Source organism: Nansenia antarctica (assembly GCF_963989245.1).
Source record: "Nansenia antarctica genome assembly, chromosome: 2".
Taxonomy (NCBI): domain Eukaryota; kingdom Metazoa; phylum Chordata; class Actinopteri; order Argentiniformes; family Microstomatidae; genus Nansenia; species Nansenia antarctica.
In genome coordinates, this window is record NC_137675.1 from 60,033,221 (window position 1) to 60,045,650 (window position 12,430).

The following is a 12,430-nucleotide window of genomic DNA, read 5'->3' on the forward strand; positions in this document are numbered from 1 at the left end:
ATAAAATCATTTTTGGGGACCTGTTTTTGGCTTGAGAGTGCTCTAGAACTAGTGACAAACACACTTGTTTAAAAAACAACAGCGCGCGCCGGGCGACTTCGTTGGTGTTATGATCCAAAACTGGTAAAATATTTATGCAATACTTTGAGCTAGTTGAGTGATATTACTGCCGTAATGATAATGACCCAATGACAGTTCATTCTGCTAAATTGCCAACACAGAGGTTAAGATCCTAAGAGATTAACACATGGTATGGTAAATCGTGCTTAGCGTGCTAACTCCAATCCTTAGCCGAGATAAACTAGCAAGATCAAGATGACACAATTTCTCTAAATAACACGAGATACCTCATAATTATGTTTTAACCGCAGAGATGAAGATGAAGGTCTTGTCAGTTGAGGAATACATCAAGCGGACAGCTGGTCCAAAGGCAGGGTTCGACAGTGCGACTGTTTTGGTCGCATTTGCGAGTGAATATATGTCTGTGCGACTTGGAAATACATTCAATCGCACCAGTGCGACAAAAAAAAAAAAAAAAAAAACGATTTTTTTTTTTTTTTTTTGATTGCGCAGTCAATCTTATGTTCGTTAATAAGATCACAGCGCATCTAGACACGTGACCCGCAAGCACAACAAGCGCGCATTTACATTTGAAAATCCTGTCAGAAAAAGACCGCTGTTAAAATGAATCCGATTACGGCATACTTTAGCAAGGCTAATGTTAGCACCGTTCCAGACAGAGAGGAGGTAGAGGGGGGTAGTGGAGTCAACATTACAGCTGGAGACGAGAGTGACGAAGAAAACAGAGACGGGGAAAGCGAGGAGGAGAGCGCCCGGTCAGAAAGTGTGTCAGGGGAGGGGGAAGGTCATTATCCACGCGGTGATAATGGCGGTGCCACTGCCAACGCGAAGTCTGGTCTGACAAAAGTGACAAAGGTCTACAGGTACAGTGCCGAGTGGCAAACATCTTTCCCGTGGCTGTTGCTGAAGGAAGGGAAGATGTATTGCAAGTGGTGTGTCGCCCACATGAAGTTAGCTGGAAAGACCGCGTTTGTGTCAGGAGACGCACAGCTGAAACGCGACACAGTGAAAAAACACAGCTGAAACGCGACACAGTGAAAAAACATGGTCTGTCTCGCAAACATGTGAAATGCAGGGAAGCTTTCATGTCAGCTCAGAACAAGCCCCTTGAGAAAGCTGTTGGACGCCAGAAGGCTAGCTCCAGTGAGGAAATTAAAAGACAGCTCAAGTTAAAGTTTAACATCGCTTACTACGTGGCAAAAGAAGAGATCCCATTTATTAAATTCCACAAATTATTCGCCCTTCACAAGAAAAATGGCGTTGAATTAAATCCAACCTATAGTAATGACAAACGATGCGCTGACATGATCGGGCAGATAGCGGATGCCATGAGAGAAGACCTTGCTGTGAAGATCAATTCCGCACACTATCTCGCCTGGGCTTAATTATTTATTTATTCATGAATCATTTATTAATAAATGAATATTCTTACTTCCCCTTTACATTGTGTGAGTCTCCATTTTTATTACGGCCAAGAGCCGGTTATGATAATTCTGATATGTTATGATTATGATAATTTGTTGTCGTCATACGAAAATTGCGCAATTTTCATTGTGCTACTGAAATTCTTGGTGTGCTACTAAATTTTTTGACATGGTAGCACAGTGCTACCTGGGGAAAAGGTAAGCGTCAAACCCTGCCCTAGAGACAATAAAACAAGCCTTACATGCTACAAATGTGATGCCTACGTTTGCAAGGCACACTCTGACCTGATTGCAAAATGCCAATCCTGTGGGTGAACACACACACACAGGCAGAGAGACCTTGACCCTGACCACCGTTCTTGTGGTGTACCTCCTCTCTCAACCCAATCATCAAAATAGAATTATATGCACATGCAACACTACAGTAACAGCTATGATTGGGCAATGGTATAGTATATGTCCTGGCTTTCTTGCTTCTGCAAGCAAACACACACACACACACACACACACACACACACACACACACACACACACACACACACACACACACACACACACACGACTATTCATTCTGATGTTCTGTGAATTTGTTTTACAATAAATGTTCATTTTGGAATACATTTTCAGTGTCTATTCTTTCTATATTGCAGTTATTCAGGTTAACCAATAGTCTACATTGTTTATGTCTCATCAAATTTTGCACAGTATATGTTGAGATGTTGAAGAACTGATCCAATGTGTTGTTTGGCAGAGATAGAGTTTCAGGGTGTAACTGGCCTTCTTATTTGAAATTCTCAAAAACGGAAATGAAATATTCAATTTCTACTGTGTATTTAGTCACATTACAGTAATTTTGTCATATCATGACAAATTCATTTTTAACATCTCACAGGTCTCAGCTTTCACCAGGTACCAAATTTAGCAAATTTGACAATGTAGTTTTTAAGATATGAAGCAGTTAATCAGACCGGTCTAATTAGACCGGGAACACCAAGGATGGGGGGGCAAACATGAACACAACCGGAGGGTTAAGAGTCAATTCTCTTCAATTGTGCAATCAACTCTCAACTCTCAACCTGCTCGGAAAATGGGCGTGGGGAACGACAGATTCCGGACTCTCTAGTCTCGTTCCCCAAGCCAGAAATCTCGCGTGAACCCATCCTTTTAATATTGCCTTTAAATTACAAAATAATTAAATTAAGATTATATAATGATTAAAGCACTTTGAGCCGCAACGTTTGCAGGAAAAGCGCTATACAAATAAAGTTATTATTATTAAGAAGAAGTCAGCTCGCTTCTTGATTGGCGAGCAGGGTTGCCAGATGGGAATGACATTTTCCACCCTAACCACAGTCTAAAACCGCTAATTCCACCAAACAATCTGGCAACCCTATGGTTTCTGGTCGGAAGTATTGAACACATTTCACATTGCAAACACACCTCACACCCCAGGATTTTGTTATAGGAAAATGTTAAGATCCATCTGATAACCGGGCGTTTTCTGTCGTTTTCAGACATCCGAAAATCGTGCCAAAACCGGCCAAAAACTCCTTATGTGTGTATCCCGCATAAGGGCCCAGCACTGACAGGGGCCCAAGAGAATCTTTTTAAAAATATACTATATTTATAATAATATTATTATTATCATAAGGAAGTTAATGTAGCCGACTTATAATTCTATGTATTAAAAAAAGTTACAAAAGAAACAAACTGGAGTTTTGTTTCTCTATGTTTGACAAAATTAAGCCTTATTATTTACCCCTCTATTTATTCATTGCATGGTTCAGTCCACCGCGCGCGAGAGGAACGTTACCGCGAATAGTCTGAGGATGGTGTGGTCATGGTGGGCAACGCCAAAGTCAGGTAAGGGTCTCAAAAGAGAAAAGTAAAAGTAAAGAACGAGGAGAGTGACAAAAAAGGGCGACAGCTAGTCACAAAGTAAAAAAAACAAAACAAAAAAACATTCACAGACCTTCTTTTGGGGTCCATAACATGTAGGCTACCTAGCCAACATTGTGTGGTTTAGCTCTAGCTAATCACTGCGTGGATGACCTAGTTAGCTCGCTACAGCTAATTAACATTAACTTCAAGTAAAGTTAACTTACAGTACACTGTCAGTATCATTTCAGTTAAATGTATGAGATGAGGGCAATTTTGGTCCAAATATAGGTTATTAGAGCTATGAACTCAGACCCCATGAGTTCATACCCCTCCTACAAGCAATGGGGGAAGCATGTGGTGATATAGCTTCTGAAGCATCAGGGTTGCTGTACATATAATATACCTCATGTATACCTATGGCTTGCACTATGCACTATTGCACATCCTACTGTCTGTACATACCTTGCCTCTGTCTGTATATCTGTACACACCTATGGCTTGCACTATGCTATGGCTGGATGCCAAATGCATTTCGTTGTCACTGTACGTACTATGCCCATGACATTAAATTGAATCTGAATCTGAATCTGAATATTCTTATCATAGTATCATTTTTCGCTCATCATAGTGTTTTCCATTGAGCACATCAGTGTTCAATTGGTTCTTAGAAGTGTCTATTCGTTTGATGGCGTGTGTGTGCGTGTGTGTGTGTGTGTGTGTGTGTGTGTGTGTGTGTGTGTGTGTGTGTGTGTGTGTCATTTGAAGACAACATTTGAAAAGCTTGAATGCCACATTACATACATACACAGGCCCTCTCTCTCTCTTTGTTGGCACATGGCGTCACAGAGTAGGTTATAACGAATAATTTCTTCTAATACCCCTCCCCTCCCGTCCCGTAGATGTTTTTTTTTTTACGCTACTGGGGGAATGGTTAATCTCAGGATCTCATGGGAGAACTTTGCGCTCTCGACTGGAGTCATGTAACATAACGATTAATGTAACGGGTGTGTGTTTATACCTGGCGATATATAGAAGAGCGATTGAATTGCAAAATCGGCACATTTAAATGGCTTTTCAATTAATTGTTATCAATCGCTCTGACAACATGTTTTTGTTTTTTTGATAAGAATTCTACATTCTTGTTTAGTTTCAAAATGTTCAGTAAAACACAATTTTAGCTAGGCCTATTCCTCATTTCAAGGCACTGTTCAAATGTTCAAAAGTTAAAATGCTGTCATTATATTGGCATAGGCTTTCGACAAAATGTATTCATAAAAGTATGGCACAGAAATAGGATGACTGCGCGTGTCACAATGGTTTGTGACACGCAAATTGCAAATTACGTCAGAGCAAACGCAGTGGGATGCATATCTGGTTTGAAGTATCCGTTTCAGCCAGCACAAAACCTTGGCTGAAGGATAGAATTCAACCATGATTACACGTAATGTTGATTACACAAATGTTTCTCCAGGTAAACTCTTTCAGATTGTAGCTTGTATAATAGACACTTTTTAAATCGGATTATATATATACTGCATATATATACAGTATTATATATATTATATATATATATATATATAGTTTGACCGTCTGTGTATTAAACAGCAATTACTCAAGTTTGTTTTCATACATTGATATCATTAAGGCAACTGATTACTGTGCTTAATCATTATGACTCTCTATGTTATCCACAGCCCCCAACAGCTCTGACCAGAGTCAGGCTCTGAATGGGGGAGGAGGAGGAGGGCGAAAGAGGAAGAGGCCTGGATCCCACAACGCCAAAACCTCTGTTGCCGGCAAAGAATGTAGCGGGTCTGAGGAGTTGACTCTGCATGAGACTTTTGTTGCACCGGCACCCCCTGCTCCCAAGGTCCTGCGTAGGCGCCCTGTCAACGTTAGCCAGAGATGCTATGCTGTGACTTCCAAGGCCTGTGCTCCAGGCACAGGGGCACAGTTGGAGCCTATGGTCCACAGCCCAGCCCTCAACCCGGGCCAGAGGGCTGGGCCTCGGCCACTGCACCAGGGGGGACCAGAGGAGACCAGCCAGGGCCATGGATCCCCCTCCAGCGTCCGTCCCAAAGCCACTAAACGCCACCGTAACAGTAAAGGTAAAGTTGCTCTCTCTGGTGGGCTCTCTCTTATGAACAGTTAGTAGACAACTCTAAAAACGGAACACCTGCAAACCAATTCTATAAGTCTGTGCCAATTTGTTCTACATTTCTGCTTCTTTGTTAGTTTGCAATGCTTTTGTTTTGTTTGTAAACAGCCTACAACCTATTCCAAGTCTCTCCATATTGAGTGTGATTCACAATAATATTCATGATATACAATTAAAATCCCCAGGCCTACCTCTCCTAAAATACCAAGCCATTTGTTTGTTTCTAGAGGTATGCTGTACATCAGTCTGTAAAAATGATGTTCAAATAAGCCTGACACATGACTTTGAACTAATGACCTCTGACCATTTGTTACAGTGCGTCTGGCGAATCTTTATGCTAAGGGCCCGCTGTTGGGGAAAGGGGGCTACGGCTCAGTCTATGCGGGGACTCGCAAATCAGATGGCATGCCGGTGAGACAACATCCCCTTCCTCCTTCCTGTGTTTACAGCAAACCTCATGGGTCAAATGTCATTAACTTGAAAATATTTGAGCTGTGTGTGCTTGCTTTAGCTTGGAGTTTGCACTTTCCAGTTGTTTCCATTGTATCAGGCAAACACAATAAAGGCGGGCAGCTTAGGTATTTGACCCAGGTCAAATGACACTTAATTTTGTTTTATGGTTATCAACAATCAAAAGCTAGCCTGGGTGGTAGTCTACTGAAGCCTGTTGCCATCTGGCAAGTCAACAATGGAGTAGTGTTGAATGTAGGACTAGTTTGGTACCCAGGCTGTCTGAAACAGTCTGAAACAGCCATATTACTGTCAACATACTCAGTCTCACTGTCTCACATTGAAAGGACCTCATAATCTTAGGGAGTCTCCTTCTGTCTTGTGGATACTGTTGAATCATCAGTTATTTTAATTGACCGTATGGCATGAAGGCACCGCAGCTCCTCACATCAAGACATTTACATAACAGTCTACCGTATTTTCCGCCCTATAAGGCGCACCGGAGTATAAGGCGCACCTTCAATGAATGGCCTATTTTAGAAATTTTTTCATATACAAGGCGCACCGGCTTATAAGGCGCACCGGCTTATAAGGCGCATAGAATAGATACTGCAGTCAAACGTTTGACTGGGGTTGCGTTACGCCCAAGCTCCACCTACTGCGTTGCGTCACCTCTCCATCGGTGTTGTGTCAACTTCCCGTTGTCCAAGCTCCACCTGAGCGTTGTCACCATCAACGTTCTACCTGCTCCACTGTCAAAAATATATATTTTTCCACCTCAAGTATCAGCCGTTCGTCATCCATTTTTGCAACAAGCGTCAAGGACCTGCGGTGATTCACAGCTGACTCGCGTGAATAGCAATTCGCAATAGCTGCAACCACGAGATATAGAGTAGTTAGCTACAAGCATTTTCAATCTGCTATTATCTCTATTAGTGGATTAACCGCTGTGGTGATTTAACAGCTGATAAAAATACATCAAGTAGACTACAAACAGAGCAAAACAACACCAGAAAACAACCAATAGGCTATACAATTATAACCAACAACCAATATGTGACAGCTCCTGGTGAAATGTGCAACGTACTTTTTCAGTTTTTACACATGCTTAAACTGCAGATTGTAAGCTTTCAAATGATGTGTCATACATTCAAATCAGAGAAAGATTGAACACGACAGGCGTATTTGAATGTTGGTTCATCTCAAACACTGAATGGGAGAAAAGTGAATCTGACCAAAACACAACAAACGCTGCTAGCGGCTAACAGCTAACAAAACACATCGCTACGAAGGTCTAAACTGTATTTTAATAACATGACAACATACTGGGAGAACATCGACATGCTAAAAACACATAACTACACATAACTAGATGAACACACAGTTCTTGCTTTTGAACACGAGCTAAAACGAAAGTATGTTTACAAATCAACCCTCCCTTACCGGTAGCCTCCGGCAAACGAGAATAATGAATCCAATACACAAATGATAAGTGTTTAGTGATCGTTAAACTGTTGTTTATTATATCGAGTGGGTACTTTAAAACTTCAAGTTGAAAGCACCAAGAATCTCACTTTGTTCCCTCGGAAACTCTGTTTAGTCTTCTTTACTTGGGGTCTTGTGGTGTGGGACTGTGAGTAAGCACAACACCGGTGTTTACTGATTACCGTAATGCTGCAAGCGGTGTGAGTGTCCGAATTGAACAGTTGGGTGAGTACGGCATCCATTCAGAGCACATGATAGAATAACAATAGCATGTAGTGCCGAGAGACGGGAGTCGGAGGCGGCGTATTAAATGTCACAGCTAGACGTTTATTGACAGACATGAACCAGTTGTTATCACACACTTAAAACAGGAACTAAAACTCAGTACCACCCACTTAACCCTCCGTACGGAACAATACTCCCAACTATTAGTTCCGGGGGTGAATTATGTTAACCCACCACAAGCATAGCATTCGCGGAGATTCCAAGATGGCGGCCGTCGTTTACTGATTACCGTAATGCTGCAAGCGGTGCGGCTTTGTAGTTTACCAGTCGTACTGAAACATTGTATTATTATAAAAAAAAAAATATTGGTCATGTAATTTTTACATTTTGATCCATATATAAGGCGCACCGGGTTATAAGGCGCACTGTCGTTTTTTTTTTTTTTTTGGGACTTTTAAGTGCGCCTTATAGGGCGGAAAATACGGTACTTGAGTCAACTTCCTCACTCCGACACTCCCCCAACTCTCTTTCAACAAGCACACATCCTTCCCCAGCTCTACAGGAGGGCAACTCAGCTCTTTGAGGCATTTTTGATGGGACGAGGGAGCATTTTTTAAGTGAGAGAGAGAGAGAAAAAGAGAGAGAGAGGGTTGAGATGATGAATCCCGCTGAGGTAATGAATGTCTGCAGACAAAAGAGAGAGAGAGGGTTGAGATGATGAATCCCGCTGAGGTAATGAATGTCTGCAGACATGTGAAATACCTCCTGGACCATTCATAAACTGCCCCCAGTGTCCTGCTGCCACATTTCGATTAAGCCAATAAATCGCTTGATAAAGCACCAAATTTGGCACAAAGAAAGATTCATGTACTCTGAGAAAAATACGGAATGCCTCAGATATGGCTCCTCGGGGCCACTGATGTTGTCATATACAGAGCTAGTTGGGAAAGTAAAGCCAGATATACTGTATGTATGCTAGGAGCAATTCATAATAAAAGGTAATTCATAATAAAAGTTAGTTCTAGAGTTTTGAGTGTTATATCTGACTCAAACAGGTTAGCCATGTCACACATAGCTGCTATGAAATAAAATATGTCACTGCATGTGAACAATTTCTCTAGGAGGAGCTAAAATAGTATTTACCGACCAAAATACACATACTTTTACTTAAATTGCCACTAACTCCCTTTGAGACCAAAGTCTCTTTTTCAAGGGTGCCCTGCATACAACATATATACACATCACTATAACTTACATCAAGATTTTAAAAGGACACACATTATTATTTTTTACAGACAACAATCAATTATAACAACAGCAGGGTTAGGGTTGAAGCTAGGCCTAGGTTTGGATCTACTTTTTTTTTAGGGTTGGAGCTAGGATTAGGGCTGGTGGAACGCCTTGAAGAGGGCATCTGATAGGAATGTAAACAACTCTATCTTGTTGTGATCCACACGTAGGAAGTCCTGCCAAATGCCAATATCCCAGAAGGGCATGTCTGCAAACTCCTTGACCAAGTTTTGCTCTTGCTGTTCCCTTCAGAGAATCAACAGCTGTCCCACACAAGGTCAAGCCCTAAAGATCTGATGTATGACATTCAGTAGAATCATTAATTATACCGAATCTGTAGTGGCTCCATACAGTATGTACATCTTGTCAGGGTATTTTGGGGCCATTTTGAATACAGGTAGTCTGTGATAACCCTGACTCTGTGGGGGCGAGCATTGTCATCTTGGATGAAGGAGTTAGGTCCCAGATTGTGGAGATATGGGATCGCCACTGGCTGCAGAATCTCATCCCGATATCCCACTGCATTGAGATAGCCTTGTTTTACCAGTGATGGAGATACCGCCCCACACCATGACACTGCCCCCACCAAAAGCTGTTACTCGATCGGTGCAACAATCAGCATAGCGTTCAGCACGTCGTCTCCATACTTTGACCCTGCCATCCAACTTCCACAGACAGAATCTGGACTCATCACTGAACATGACAATCCCCCACATGCTCAGGTTCCATTGTTGGTGTTGCCGACACCAGCGCAAACGGGCCTGACGGTGAAGGGCAGTCATTGCAGGCTTCCTGGTAGCCTTATTAGCTCGGCAGTACCCAGCAGTTCCCATGCACACTGGTGCTGCCAATCAAGCACCTGATTGGCAGTACCTGGAGCTCAAAACAAGAGTGAATACCAACAGGAGAATACACTGTTTAGCATTGGCAATTGAGAATTTTGGCAAATTTTACTTGGGCGCTACCCACATAATTAGCTGTGCTGTTCATCCCACAACTGCATGATCCTAACAAGTTGGACATCGAGTTGGACATTATATAATGCCAATTGGCATTGTAACAACAGAGAAGTAATCGACCAAACACACATTTCTAGGGGTATCAAAAATTGTATGATTCCCTCAAATATGTCTGTTTAACCACTCCACTATAATTTCCCCAACAGGCTGTCAATCAATGTAATTGCCCTCTTTTTCCTCCTCTGCCACGGTCTCTCCTTCGTCACAGTAGGTGAGCCTGTTATTATCGAAATGGAAAATGTGACACAACCCCAATGGTTTTAAACTCTAATTGGTGAATTAGATCTTAGATGGTGCAGCAAGGCAGATGTGCTAACATTCATTGGTAATGGCCTATTATGATAATGTAACTGCTGTGCTCCGGTGTCTGTCTGCTCAATCTGTCACGTCTTTTCTTTCATTTCCTTCTGCTGAAAAAAAGTCCTTCACTTTTCCCGGAATAACCTCTTAGCCCCATTTTTGTACTTTTGTACTGTTCTCTATTTTGCAACGATAATGTTATAATAATTTCCTTTTCGAGGGTTTTAATTCCTACACTTATATGCGGTCTTGTCCTCCAGTTAGGTGCACCAACTGTCAATCTTTAGGACAAGAGCATCTGTAAAATGACAGATGTAAATGCATCAAGGCTTTACAGACTTAGCCATTGTGTTATCAAGCAAGGACCGTAACTTGATCTTCCTATTCCACAGGTGGCCATCAAGTATGTGTCCAAGGCCATAACTGAGGAGGAGCTGGACATTGTGAGTGTTTGTGGGCCCTGTGTCCGAAGAGCTCCTCGTAGGGTTTTAATCAGGATAGCACCAGCTTTTCAGATTGCACTCTATTAGTTAATGCTAATAACAATCCTAGTGTCAGCCTTTATTAGCACAACGCTAATTGCTAATGTAATAGTTGCTAATACTCATAGGAATCCTAACGGCACAAACATTTTTCCCCCTCATGGGTCCATCACACACACAGCCTGGGCAAGGGGGACCCATGCCCCTGGAGGTGGCGCTGATGAAGCAGGTGAACGTGGCCCCACCGAGCCCCTATGTCCTGCAGATGTTGGAGTGGTTCGACCAGCCCACGCGCTACGTCATGGTCCTGGAACGCCCCGAGCCCTGCCAGGACCTCCTTGCCTTCTGCCATGACCGGGGGGGTACCATGGGCGAGGGGATGGCGCAGCCGGTGATGGTGCAGCTGCTGTGGGCGCTGTGCCACTGCCGGGAGCGAGGGGTCCTGCACCGTGACATCAAGCCTGAGAACCTGCTCATCCAGACGGACTCATATCAGGTCAAGCTCTTTGACTTTGGCTGCGGGGTCCTGCTGAAAAATACCCCCTACAAGGACTTTGTAGGTGAGAGACAACAGGGGATGCATGTTGATAAGGTTTTTAGTATTGCCCTTGTTTGGTTTTACAAACTGAACTGTTGATATGTACTCACGATGGGATCTTGAGGGTTAGACATATACAATATTTAGAGCTTCTTAACAAAAAGGACTGGATAGGTCTAAGCAATTAGGCAAAATCATACCCTACCTAATCTTGCTTCATTTTTACACAATTACTTCCCTCTTAAATCTTCCCCCATGTCCGCCCCTCTCCCAGGCACCTTGGAGTACATCCCTCCAGAGTGGTTCCTCCAGAGGCGGTATCTGGCCGGCCCGGCCACAGTCTGGTCGGTGGGTGTCACCCTCTACAAAATGGTGTTTGGCTTCCTGCCCTTCAGCACCATCCGAGAGACCGTCAAGGGTCGTGTGCGCTTCCCCAAGAGAGTCTCCCCGGGTGAGCAGTCTCTTTCCACAACTACTGTGTCTGTTCCACATAGCTGAGAAAAGGGCTATTCCGCCCTCAAAACCAGAGGCACCAATCAGTAGTGTCTCGACTTAGGATGGAAGGGGGATGAAAGAGTTAAGAAAAGGGGGTTATGAGACGGACAGGTAGGGATGGAGTGATAGAGATGGTGGTCTGTGTGTCCCAATAGTGTGTGCTCTATTCCTCATATCCTCCTTCGTCTGAGGTTCCGCCCTTTAGATATTCTCTTCCAATGCTTTTTTTTTTTTTTTAAGTAATAGAGAAAAGACAATTGGAACGCAACCTGAGAGGGAGGAAATGTGGGTGGGTGAGATTACATGAGGTTAGGGTTAAGGATATATTGAGTCATCAAAACCCACAAGAGGACAAGATAACAATGACCGCTTCTTATAATGAAAGAAGTCTCTGTCCAATCATGCTCTGATTTCCTCATTGACAGAGTGCCGTCAGCTGATTCGCTGGTGCCTGAGCACTAAGGCAGTGGACCGGCCAACCCTGGAGCAGATCCAGCTCCACCCCTGGCTCCTTTGAGAGCCCGACCACACCCAGGTCTGCCTGGGTCTGCCCAGACAGCCAAACCCACTCTGGGAAAGATTGGTTAAAACATTTGCAATCT